General features: G+C 42.4%; 1 protein-coding gene and 1 pseudogene across 1 annotated transcript in view; one reads left to right on the top strand and one right to left on the bottom strand.

The window, feature by feature from the left end:
* The window catches only part of KCNAB1 (potassium voltage-gated channel subfamily A regulatory beta subunit 1), a 487,064-nt gene that overhangs the window by 416,143 nt on the left and 57,375 nt on the right, over positions 1-13,546 (bottom strand). The gene's annotated exons all lie outside the window — the stretch shown is intronic.
* Positions 485-3,237, top strand: LOC129032797 (double-strand break repair protein MRE11-like; annotated as a pseudogene).

Genomic DNA, 13,546 nt, shown 5'->3' with positions numbered 1-13,546 from the left:
TACTGCTGTCTTGGATTATCTTGCTTCCTTTAATGTACGCCTTGCCCCTTTCACTTGCCCTTAGTCCACCTCTCACACACACTTTCAGCATCCTGAAGCAACATTCGACATGATGTTGGATTTCTCCCCTTAACATCAACAAGATATCTTAAAGGCCGGTGGTGGAACCAGAAACCTGAAATAGAAAGGTTTTGTTTTGTTTGATTTCTAGAAACTTCTGTTAAAATAGTAGGGAGAGAATTCAGGTTTATGGCCCTACGGGTTCTCAGAGGCAAGTTCTGACCATGCTGTTTTCTTCTCACAGATCCCACCCTTTCTTCCTGGAAAGAAGACAGCCTCGGGTCCCGATGGGTGGGGCTTTGAAGAGTCCAGGAATGGGAATTTCTAGAATTTGGAATCGAGTGAATTTTCTGACATTTGAGTACAGGACCCAGGAGTTCTTGGAGAAGAACTTGGTCCCAGAGGAGCTTGACTGACCATAAAAATGAGTCCTGCAGAAGCACTTGATGATTAAAACTCGTTTAAAATCTTAGTTGCAACAGATATTGATCTTGGATTTATGGAGAAAGATGCAGTCAGAGGAAATGATACATGTGTAACACTTGATGAAATTTTAAAACTTGCCCAGGAAAATGAAGTGGATTTTATTTTGTTAGGTGGTGATCTTTTTCATGAAAAAAGCCCTCAAGGAAAACATTACATACCTGCCACAAGTTATTAAGAAAATGCGGTATGGGTGATAGGCCTGTCCAGTTTGAAATTCTCAGTGATCAGTCAGTCAACTTTGGTTTCAGTAAGTTTCCGTGGGTGAACTATCAAGATGGCAATCTCAACATTTCAATTCCAGTGTTTAGTATTCATGGTAATCATGATGACCCCATGGGGACAGATGCACGCTGTGCCCTGGACATTTTAAGTTGTGTTGGATTTGTAAATCACTTTGGATGTTCAATGTCCATGGAGAAGACAGACATTAGTCTGGTTTTGCTTCAAAAAGGAAGCACAAAGATTGCACTCTATGATTTAGGATCCATTCCAGATGAAAGGCTCTCTCGAATGTTTGTCAATAAGAAAGTAACAATGTTGAGATCAAAAGAAGATGAAAACTCTTGGTTTATCTTATTTGTGATTATTTGTGATTACAGGAGTAAACATGGCTAAGTACTAACTTCAGTCCAGAACAATTTTTGGATGACTTCATTGATCTTGTTATCTGGGGACATGCACATGAGTGTAAAATAGCTCCAACCAAAAATGAACAACAGGTCAGGCGCAATGGCTCATGCCTGTAGTCCCAGCACTTTGTGAGGCCAAGGTGGGTGGATCACATGAGGTCAGGAGTTCGAGACCAGCCTGACCAGCATGGTAAAACCCTGTCTCTACTAAAAATACAAAATTAGCTGGGCGTGGTGCCGCGTGCCTATAATCCCAGCTACTTGGGAGGTTGAAGCAGGAGAATCACTTGAACCTGGGAGGTAAAGGTTGCAGTAAGCCAAGATCACACCATTGCGCTCTAGCCTGGACAACAGGAGTGAAACTCCATCTAAAGAAAAACAAAAAACAAAAATGAACAACAACTGTTTTATACCTCACAACCTGGAAACTCAGTGGTTACTTCTTTTTCCCCAGGAGAAGCTGTAAAGAAACACGTTGGTTTGCTGTGTATTAAAGAGAGGAAAATGAATATGCAGAAAATTCCTCTTCACACAGTGCGGTAGTTTTTCACAGAGGATGTTGTTCTGGCTAATCATCCAGACATTTTTTAACCCAGATAATCCTAAAGTAAACCAAGCCATACAAAGCTTCTGTGTGGTGAAGATTGAAGAAATGCTTGAAAATGCTGAACAGGAACATCTAGGTAATTCTCACCAGCCAGAGAAGCCTCTTACACCACTGCGAGTGGACTATAGTGGAGGTTTTGAACCTTTCAACGTTCTTCGCTTTAGCCAGAAATTTGTGGATAGGGTAGCTAATCCAAAAGACATTATCCATTTTTTCAGGCATAGAGAACAAAAGGAAAAAACAGGAGAAGAGATCAACTTTGGGAAACTTACCACAAAACCTTCTTCAGAAGGAACAGCTTTAAGGGTAGAAGATCTTGTAAAACAGTATTTTCAAACTGAAGAGAAGAATGTGCCACTCTCACTGCTAACAGAAAGAGGGATGGGTGAAGCAGTACAAGAATTTGTGGAGGAGGAGGAGAAAGATGCCATTGAGGAATTAATGAAATGTCAGTTGTAAAAAACACAGCAATTTCGTCTGGGCATGGTGGCTCACATCTCTAATCCCAGCACTTTGGGAGGCTAAGGCGGGTGGATCACGAGGTCAGGAGATCGAGACCATCCTGGCTAACACAGTGAAACCCCATCTCTACTAAAAATAGAAAAAAAATTAGCCGGGTGTGGTGGCAGGCGCCTGTAGTCCCAGCTACTCTGGAAGCTGAGGCAGGAGAATGGCGTGAACCCGGGAGGCAAAGCTTGCAGTGAGCCGAGATCGCACCATTGCACTCCAGCCTGGGCGACAGAGAGAGACTCCGTCTCAAAAAAAAAAAAAAAAAAAAACACAGCAATTTCTTTAAGAACGTCATATTGATGCCCTAGAAGATAAAATCAATGAGGAAGTATGTCATTTCAGAGAAAACAGACAAAAAAATACTAGTGAAGATGATGACGTCCGTGAGGCTATTAACAGGGCCAGAGCTCTCAGATCTCAATCAGAGGAACCTGCTTCTGCCTTTAGTGCTGATGACCTTATGAGTATAGATTTAGCAGAACAGATGGCTAACGACTCTGATGTTAGCATCTCAGCAGCAACCAACAAAGAGGCTGAGGAAGAGGTGGAAGAGGAGGAAGAGGACAGAATTCAGCATCAGAGGAGGGTCTCAAAGAGGAACAGCAGGAACTGGTCTGGAGACTTCTACTCATAGCAGGAACTCAAAGACCACTGTGCCAGCATCTAGAAATATGTCTATTATAGAGGCCTTTAAATCTACAAGATAGCAGCCTTCCCAAAATGTCACTAAAAATTATTCAGAGGTGACTGAGGTAGATGAATCAGATGTGGAAGAAGACATTTTTCCTACCACTTCACAGACAGATCAAAAGTGGTCTAGCACATCATCCAGCAAAAACATGTCCCAGACCCAAGTATTGAAAGGGGTTGATTTTGAATCAGATGAGGATGACGATGATGATCCTTTTTATGAACATTAGTTCTTTAAGAAGAAATCGTAGATAATATATTTAGTGGCACTGAGAAATTTGCAAGATACAGGAAAAATCAAAACGTTGCAAGCTAAGAGTTTACAGTTTAAGATTTTAAGTATTGCTTCCTGAGCATGACTCCGTAAGTAAGAAATTTCTCAGCATTGATTCACCTTGTTTTTTAACTGGGTTGTTATATTAAGAGCTTTGTTTAAATATCATTATTCTTTTTGTTTTGTTTTGTTTTGAGACAGAGTTTTGCTCTTGCTGCCCAGGCTGGAGTGCAATGGCGCCATCGCGGCTCATTGCAACCTCCGCCTCCCAGTTTCAAGCAATTCTCCTGCCTCAGCCTCCCAAGTAGCTGGGATTGCAGGCATGTGCTCCACCATGCCCAGCTAATTTTTTGTATTTTTATTAGAGATGACGGGGCTTCACCATGTTGGCCAGGTTGGTCTCGAACTCTTGACCTCAGGTGATCCACCTGCCTTGGCCTCCCAAAGTGCTGGGATTGCAGGCGTGAGCCACCCCACCCCTAAACATCATTCTTGAGTAAAGATTAAAATAAATCTACCATTTTACATTTCTGCTTCATGATCATTTAGTTTTCTAAATGTAGCTATATAAATGGTTGCATTTAGCCAAAGTTGAGGGAAAGAGCTTATAAAATTTAACTTCTTCATAATATAATAATTTCCTAGAGGTTCTGGATTTCCTGAAAGTAAAACAAACTATGTGAACCTGGGCCTGAACTCACTGTTCATTACTATGTGTGTTTTTTTCTAATGCTTCCTAAAAGACTGAATGATTAGAAGTAACTTATGGTTTGAACAGATACGTTTTTATTAAAAGAGTAGAATAACCACAAAAAAAAATAGTAAGGAGAAAGCTTAGAGCATAAAGGCATGGAGTGGAGAATAATATTTGATTATGTAAGTATTACTTTCCTTCTCTCCTTTCCCTTAGGCCAAAAAGAAACTTGAGGCAGGATGAAAGGATCCGAGTGGACTGGATAAGGTTTGAGTTGCCACTGGGCCTGACCTACCCTGTGTCCAAGGAAGTATCCAAGTGAAAGGGAAGTGGAAGATTACAGCAATGTAGGCCTGAGGGCAGCCTCCCTGAGTCCTGTACCCTGAGCAATTGTAGAATGTACTGCAAAACTGGGACACTTTTGAGCATGAAGAGTGCTATTAATAGTCACATAGAGACAACAGGCAAAAACTGGCAAAGTCTTCTGCAAACCAGGAGGTATAATCATCCTACGCATCCCCCCAGCATGATGTGGGACAGCATCCAAAAGTTTCTCTAGCAGTGGTCCCTGCCATCAAAAGTCGTGCAGGAGTGCCTGAGGAAGCCAGCAGCTGCGAAAGCTGGGGTTGAGATCGAGGGGATACAAAGTGCACAAATGGGGCCCTGGAGGCCCACAGATGTGAGGGGAGAAAGTTTCATCCCGGGGGCATGGATTAGCAGCCCTGTAATATGGGCACCTGAGGACTGAGGATGGCACAGAGACCAGGTGCTCTGCCCCGGCCTAGATCACAGATCACCCCTATGGAGAAGGGAGGCGAGGAGAGAATCCAAAACTGACTGAGTTTACCTTCAAAGGTGACTGTTTATCTTGAATTGCCAGAATTTTTATTCTGTAATCAATGCGAATTAAGGTTTCATGAGCTAGACACTGAGGAATGAGTGATGTTTTTGTATTCCTGGCCACCATGATGTGTAAAATGTAAAATTATTTCAATTTTCGTTCTAAGATGATCCACATTTGTTTCCAATGTCCCCCGCATCCTCTGAACTTGGTAGAACATCAGACTATTCCCAAGTAAGTAAAACACACACATCTTCAGACAAGCAGGTTGTAGATATAGACCATGATGGGCAGAGCCTAGCGGGAGGAGCATGACGATACAGACCTCCAAGTCTCAGCACAAAGAAGTTCAAACCAGGGCTGCTACATACAGTCGGAATAACAGCAATAATCATCACAATAACTAATACCCATCTAGTTTGGGATCTGAACCATTTTTACATGTATTCTCATTTCGTTCTCCATTTTTAGATGAGGAAATGGAAGCCCAAATAGGTTGTATGACTTGCTCTACTTTAAGCAGCTTTCAGGGACCCAAACCCTTATGCTGTGTTTCACTGTCCATATATTCCTTCCAGGTGCCCCAGCTGCTGACTCAAGGACCACCACCCAAAAGCATAGAGAAGGGTATTTTCCCACACAAAGAGTATGGAATCCTTCCAGCCATGAAAGAACTCTGTGCATTAACTATGTTTTGAGAGATCAATTCCTTTCACTCTCACTTAATGGTATTGGTAGATAGCACACTGGCTATTTGCTCGGCTAATGCCTTGGATTTTTTCCTTACCCGTCTGGTACAGGCAAAGAAAAAAAGATTTCTTCTTTCCTGTTAATTTGCTAAACATGAATTACTGTTGGTCATCTTTATCGCCTTTTACATACTTATCACTGTGTAAGGAGTTGCTTTGTATTTTTACAGCATTTTTGCTGCATAAATATGCCACACATTTCTTTTAGATCATCATCATTGAAAGAAAACACAGTTCATGTTGGTAAGTTTCAGAACATCGCTATTTATAAAGCATGGAGCAACTCTCTCTAAAAATATTTAAGTGTTTGGCAAATAAAGAAAACACATTGAAGCCATCAGCAAAATATGTGCTAAAGGCTATGCTGTCCTTGCTATCACTGCTTTAAAGAAACATCAAGAAAAAAATAATATTCTCTGTGAGCCTTTAGCAGCCTCTTATAGAAATCCTCTGCTTCTTCACCACCTCCTCTCCTTTGGAAGAGAAAAAGAACTGAGCATGATCCCAAAAAGGAAAAGTAGAGAGTGTGTAAAATGGGAAGAAATTATTTTCTTGTTTTTAAAGGTAGACAAGTTGTGATAATAATCAGGCAACCAGAATCGATGACATTTTGTCATCTTACAGGAAACATTTGGGATGTCAGACTATCAGTAAGCCTGGCCCAACTAATGCCCTTTTATTGCTGTAATGTTCTCAAAGTTCTTTTTTCAAAACTTGAAATGCCCTTTATTAACAGACTCGAAGGACATTTCTAATTCACAAAAACTATTTTGGGGGTCCAGTATCTAAATCCGTTTCTCCCTTGTCAGAGTTTTGATGCTGTGATTACTTTGGTCCAGTTATTGTTTATGTCACGTTGCCTTAGTTTCAATCCTAGGGACTGATCAATCACTCACAATTCAATCACTCAAATAAATTCAGTCACAAAAATTCAATCACTCCCAATAAAAATAACACACTGAGGCTATGTGTGACTCAGTACAAACTTAAATATTTCTTCAGCCCTACAGTGAGAAAACAAATAACGACCCACATTTTGAATGCATTATTCCCATCCTTTATACACTGATACTGCCTTGCTACCTGGTAGAAAAAAGAAATGACTTCATTTGTCACCCATTCCTGACATAGAAGAATATCATTTTGTGTAGGGTTTAAACTTGACTAAATATTTCGAAGAAACCTCCCACTAATATTTTCCAACATGATGATCACATTGCCTTAAGGGGAACCTTATTAATAAAAACCACAGATATTGGGAATGAAAAAGTAAATAGCAAAACTAAAACAATGCATGTGTTCAGGGAAGCGGTTGTCTAATGAAAAGGGTGCCTGAGAGAACTGTTAATCTGGAGAGGCAGAAGGTGTTTAACAGGCATCAGACAGAGGCGGGTGGACCCAGGCTATGCTGCATATGAGCTGTGTAAACCAGGCAAGTAATTGATCCTTTCTGAGTTCCTGTGTCCCCACTGGCACGAGAGAAAAATACAGATTCAATGTTTCTGTGAGGATTATAGATATTGAATATAAAGCATCCAGTCATAGTAAGTGATAAATGAAACATCTTGTCATTCATTGTTATATTATTTCCATTTTAACACCTAGAGTGTTTTTAAAATGTGTCAAAGCGTCCACACGTTTTATTTAAATGTAATGCACACTGAAGCATTTGACCCAATTTTTTTTCCAGCTTCTAAAAGCTGATTTGTACAGTGATGACCCAGTACCTGTGAAGTTTAGGCCATATCACCAGGGAACTCTTCATTCCAAAATATCAGTGGCCTGATTTAGGATACACTTTGCACAGGCTGGTTAACGGTGAGGAGACTGGAAGCATAGAGGTTCCCCTATAACTATTTAAGGCACCATAAGAGGGCTGAGGTGCTGTGATTAGTTACGACATAAATTAGGGGAAGGCGAGAGACAGGGCCAGTAGTGGCAGCAGACCTGACCACACTAAGAATAAAGCAACCAGAGGGACTCAAGCATCTGCGGGGCTGCAGACTCCTCAGAGCTGCTCACAGCACTTCCACCATTCCTGTAATGAGTCCTGGAAAAGGCTAGGGCACATTGTGGAACTTTCAGTTGCTATAAAAAAAAACACTGGCTCATTTTCACACTCAGATTATCCACACAAGGAGTTTTTTGCTTCTCAAAGTGTGGTCCAAGAACCAGCTGCCTGGGCAGCACCTGGGAGCTTATTAGAAATGCAGAATTGGCCGGGAGTGATGGCTCATGCCTGTAATCCCAGCACTTTGGAAGGCCGAGGCGGGCGGATTGCTTGAGGTCAGGAGTTCAAAACCAGCCCAACCAACATGGTGAAACCCTGTCTCTACTAAAAATACAAAAATCAGCCAAGCATGGTGGTGCATGCCTGTAATCCCAGCTCTTTGGGAAGCTGAGGCAGGAGAATCACTTGAACCTGGAAGGTGGAGGTTGCCATGAGCCAAGATCATGCCACTGCACTCCAGCCTGGGTAACAGAGTGAGAACTCCACCAAAACAAAAAACAAAAAAAACAAAAAAAATGAAACGCAGAATCACCCCAGGATCACCCCAGACCTACTGAATCAGGATCTGCATTTTAATAAGGTTTCTCAGTTGATTCGTATGCACATTGAAGTTTGAGGCTTTAGTCTGCACATATTGGGGTACTGTGTGTATGGAGTAGCTGAACAGGGTGGAGAAGCCATAATTTGAGTAGTACAGAAGAAACTGAGACCTACAGAGTTTTAGTAACTTTTCTAAGTGCACCTATCCCTGAATGATTCCAAAATCCATGCTCTTTCACTATTATTCCACAATTTTCATTACTTAAAAAATAGGAACTCTTCAAACTTGAGCTGCATGCCTGTTAAAGAATACATATGTCTTCGTCTACGGCCATACCACCCTGAACGTGCCTGATTTTGTTGAATACATATGTTTTCTATATAAAATTTCCTCCAGACAAATAGTGGTTAGCAGGATTAGTACAGATCGTCCCAGGTGGGTTGGGGGAAGGGAGAGTGGGAGTAGGGATGGAAATAAAACTCAAACCAGGGCAAGTAATTTCCCCATAATGCAGCACAGACTCTTCTATTAATAGAATAAGACTATATGTGAATTTTCCTTGTCTCAAACCCTAAGACCTGCTTCTAGCCTTGAGCTTCTTAAGACACTGCTTCCTGCCTCAATGGTACATGAAACATACCTTCCTTTGTCTTGATGCCCATTCTGACCATAGCATCCTCTATTAAGTGCTAATGTACCATATTTAAATTTTCCCATTGATTTCTTTTGTGAGTTATAACTAAAAAGTAACTGTGGAATGTTGGCATTAACAATGTTTGACAAACTAATCAGTTTCTTAATCCATTTTCTTCCTGAAATATAACTTTTCAAGTTTTTTTTGTTTTGTTTTTTTGAGACAGAGTCTCGCTTTGTCCCCCAGGCTGGAGTGCAGTGGCGTGATCTCAGCTCACTGCAAGCTCCGCCTCCCGGATTCACACCATTCTCCTGCCTCAGCCTCCCAAGTAGCTGGGACTACAGGTGCCCACCACCACGCCTGGCTAATTTTTTGTATTTTTAGTAAAGACGGGGTTTCACTGTGTTAGCCAGGATGGTCTCGATCTCCTGACCTCATGATCCGCCTGCCTCGGCCTCCCAAAGTGCTGGGATTACAGGCGTGAGCCACCGCACTTGGCTGGTATGATCTTTTAAACAGATATGCTACCCATTCAGAGCTTGACAGAACATGTTTTATCCTTGGCAAATAGGAGGTGAGGCTGTGGAGATTGCATGGTGAGGTAGGGAGGAAGCCAGAAAATAAGCAGCCCAACTTTCCTCTCCTCTTGCCCTCTCATTCTTCTGCTGGTGCTTCCCTTGGCCAAGTCCAACAGGAAGCCAGAGGCCAAGGGAGCCAGATGATAGTCTGTAGAGGTTGGACAATCAAGGCACAGAAAAGACATAGGTAGAGAATGGATCTGCAGGAGAAACTGAATAATCAGCAAGTGGAGGATGTTCTAAAATGGCCACTGTCTCCACAGTGGATGAAGGAGCTGCCTGGGAATGGAGCCTGCCTGAAGTTGGAGGCCATGAATTTATAGTGGTACTTGCCAGTGCAGACCTGTGACTACCTCCTGGAGTGCCCAGAAGTCCAGTTGTAAGCCTGGAGAAATGGGATGGTTTGGCTGACTTGGAGTTTTGCAAGCAGGAGAAATGAAAGCACAGTGGAGGTGAGGAATTTGACACTGGAAAAATAACAGTGATGGACATGTAATGTTTGTGACATTAATGACATGTAATGTTTGTGAATAAGATATTGAAAAGAAGAAGCTACTAATAGAAAAAAAAAGTCAAATTCCTGGAGGTGAGACCCAGGGGTACACTGCTGTGCTTCTCAGCAGTCTATGGAGAGTCACAGCGTCTCTGAGTGGACAGGAAACTGGGCCAAAACAGGGATTTATTTCTATTGCTGAGCCTCCTCCTGTCACGAGCATCTCTTCAGGTCGTGTTGGTTTGTTTTTGTCTGGCACATCTTTTTGTGTTGGTGAACAGCAGTTTCTATATTCCACATAGGTATCATCAGACTATAAGTCACAATGCCCACCTGGCTCCCAGTCACACTGGTGACCACATCGTCCAGGGCATTGGATTTTGAGCACTGTAGCATGCCATTTACATGCTACCACATGCTCATCCAAGGAATGAGCACACAGCTAACAAAATCCAATCAGAGCCCTTCCACAGGACTGACGTGTGGACAAGGGGAGAGAGAAGACCTCTATTCTTGTTGTATTGTGTCTTATCGTATTGTATCGTATTGTATTGTATTCTACTGTATTGTATTCTACTGTATTGTATCCCTATGGCACTGTAAGCCAAAGTCTGCAAGCCTAGGTCTGCCAAGGTCCAGCTTGGCTCTCAGGTGGAGAAAAATCTGTCAGAAACAGGAGGAAAAATATAAGACCAACATTCAAAAAGACAGACAAGAAGAAAAAAAAGATGTAGAGATAAAATGCACTGACAACATCATTTAAGGTCCTCAATCCAGTAGTGTATGGATCTATCCCTTTGACTGCCAAGATTGATGAGACAATAAAGTCCCTTTTATGCTGATTTTTACAGGGTTCCGACTGGTTTTTGTAGGGTTTCTGCTGCTTCTCACCAAAAGGAAGCTGAGTAATACAATAGTCTGGACCTGTCACAAGTGCCTAGCTTGGTCCTGGAATTGGTTGGTTATTCGGAACTCCATGTAGGGCTTGGGCTGAACCTCCCTGGGCTGTTCTCCTGGCCAGAAGGACTCAGGATGTTACCTACCCTGAGTCCCTCTAACTTGAAAGTTCCTCAGGCCCAGTCGAAAGTCACTCTGCCATGAAGACCACCCAGGCCACCCAGATACCTGTGGTCATTCCACCTTTCACCTGGAGCTAATTCAATTCAGCGTCATTGAATGATGACAACATAAAGAATCAGAGACTCAGAGACTTTTCAGGCCTGATACAAATTACAGTGTGTGAAGAGCTGGCCAAGCCCCTTAATTTTACAGATGGGTAAACTGAGACCAGGAAGTCTCAGAGACTTGCCCATGGGCACTCAACTATAAAGCACTGGAGGAGGCCGGGGAAGGGACCTAATATTTATCTAAATGTATTGAGCAATCACCATGTGCCACATTGTGAGCTTTACAAATGTCCCCTCATTCTCCAAACCACCCTGCAAAGCTGGGCTTACTACTGCCATTTTCCAGATGAGGATGCCGAGGATCACAGATTTTTAATAACTTGCCAGGGACAATTTAATGGCTGAGCTGGAATGCATGCCTTGGTCTCTCTGCTTCAATGCCCTCCCACATTTGTTGTTTGTTTGTTTTTGAAAGAGGGTCTTGCTCTGTCACCCAGGCTAGGGTACAGTGGCATGATCATGGCTCACTGCAGTTCGACCTCCAGGGCTCAAAGGATTTTCCTGCCTCAGCCTCTGGAGTAGCAGAGGCTGCAGGCAAGGCACTCACCACCACACCTGGCTAATTTTTTGTATTTTTTTTTTTGTAGAGGCAGGGTTTTGCCATGTTGCCCAGGCTGGTCTCAGACTCCTGGGCTCAAGCAATTCACCCATCTCAGCCTCCCAAAGTGCTGAGGTTACAGGCATGAGCCACCACGCCCTGCACCCTCCTGCCTTTTTTAAACTCTGCAGCGTTAGCTCCCCATTCCAAAGATAGAATAAAAATCTGAAGAAGAGTTATAATATAGCTTTAATTTTAAGATATCCCAAGTAGATACTGTCTGGATTATACTGGAAGCTGGTCTTTCCAATAATCTCTCCACCATAAAATATTTCTCACTGTGACCTTTAAGGAATATTTTACCATACGCTATAGCCTTAAGCAGTGAAATATGTTACAAAAACTCCAAACTTCCGAATATTTTCTTCCATGAGTATGATGGAACAGGAAGGAAAGGGAAAACAAAAGACTCTCCCTGTCAAAATAAAATGTAGCTGACTTCTGCCAAAGCAGTTATTCCCAGAATGTCTAATTATTAAACCAGGGGCTATGATAGAGAAGTCAACGATTTCATTCTCTTCACTTCTGCAAAAAGCCCTCTAGAAGCTCTATTCAGCAACAGAAGAAAAAATTCTTCTGAGGACTATGCAAAATTCGGTTTTATTTGAAAGAAAATCCTGCCATCTCCTTGGCAAGAGCTGTATGCCATGCACAGGAGATAAAACACGGTGATCGAAACAGCCCAATTTCACCCTGGGGCCTCCAGACTTCCTCCTGGGCATGGGCCTTCCCCAACTCAGCTTTAAAGCGCTGCCAGTTGCAAGGCACAGAATCAAAGAGCAGCCACATTGTCCCTCTGACTCCAAGAACCCTAGATTCTTGAATGTTCATTTCTGTTATTATAAATGATAGCTAACATTTATTGAGCACTAAGCATGTGCTATGCATTATTCTATGTATTTAATGTGCATCGTCTCATTTAAATGCCACAACAGGCCAGGCACCATGGCTCATGCCTGTAATCCCAGCACTTTGGGAGGCCAAGGTGTGTGGATCACTTGAGGTCAGGAGTTCGAGACCAGCTCGGCTAACATGGTGAAACCCTGTCTCTACTAAAAATGCAAAAATTAGCTAGGCATGGTGGCACACACCTGTAATCTCAGCTGCTTGGGAGGCTGAGGCAGGAGAATCGCTTGAACCCAGGAGGCGGAGGTTGCAGCGCAGAGATCACGCCACTGTACTCCAGCCTGGATGACAGAATGAGACTCCATCTCAAAAAAATAAAAAATAAAATAAATGACACAACAACTCTATAAAGTAGATAGCCCCCATTATCTTTATTTTATAAATGAGGAAATTAAGTCTTGGAAAGGTAAAGTAATTTGTTTGAGAGAAACATCTGTTTTGTGCCTCCAGCATGGAGCCATCTTGGGGGAGATGAGGCAGGAAGGGAAGGAAGTCAGTCTTTTTAGCATCTACTATGTGACCAACACCGAACTTGACACTTTGTTTCTTATCTCTTCTTCACCGTAAGCCTGGTTTCTATAAGACAGCCCTATTTTGTGTAAGAGTTAACTAAGGACTCAGAGAAATTCAGTAACTAGACTATAGCTAGTAGATGATTGAGTGATGATTTGACACAGATCACCTGTTCCTAATGTACCTTTCTATATACAACATATGTGTATAGATTATTTGTATCCTGGCTCTGTGATACTAGCTGCATAATTTTGGGCAAGTCTCTGAGCTTTAGTTTCCCCATTTTTAAAGGAGGAATAATATTCCCTCCCAAATAGAAATTGGGAGCCAACTAAGATAATGTTTCAGAACTCTTACCATGTTCTATAATATTTTTTCCTACACACATCTCCCTCCTCTGATTTCAGTGGTGCCTGGTTGACACCCTTTTTAGATCCCTCCCTGCTCATCAATGCTTCTTAGTGGCTTATGGGAGATGTGGGGAGAGGGGTACTATAATGTGACTCCCTGGGGGCCTATTCGTTCTGCAAAATCCACATCTCGGG

The sequence above is a fragment of the Pongo pygmaeus genome, chromosome 2 (assembly GCF_028885625.2).
Source record: "Pongo pygmaeus isolate AG05252 chromosome 2, NHGRI_mPonPyg2-v2.0_pri, whole genome shotgun sequence".
NCBI lineage: Eukaryota > Metazoa > Chordata > Mammalia > Primates > Hominidae > Pongo > Pongo pygmaeus.
This window is presented reverse-complemented; position numbering and strand designations above follow the sequence as displayed.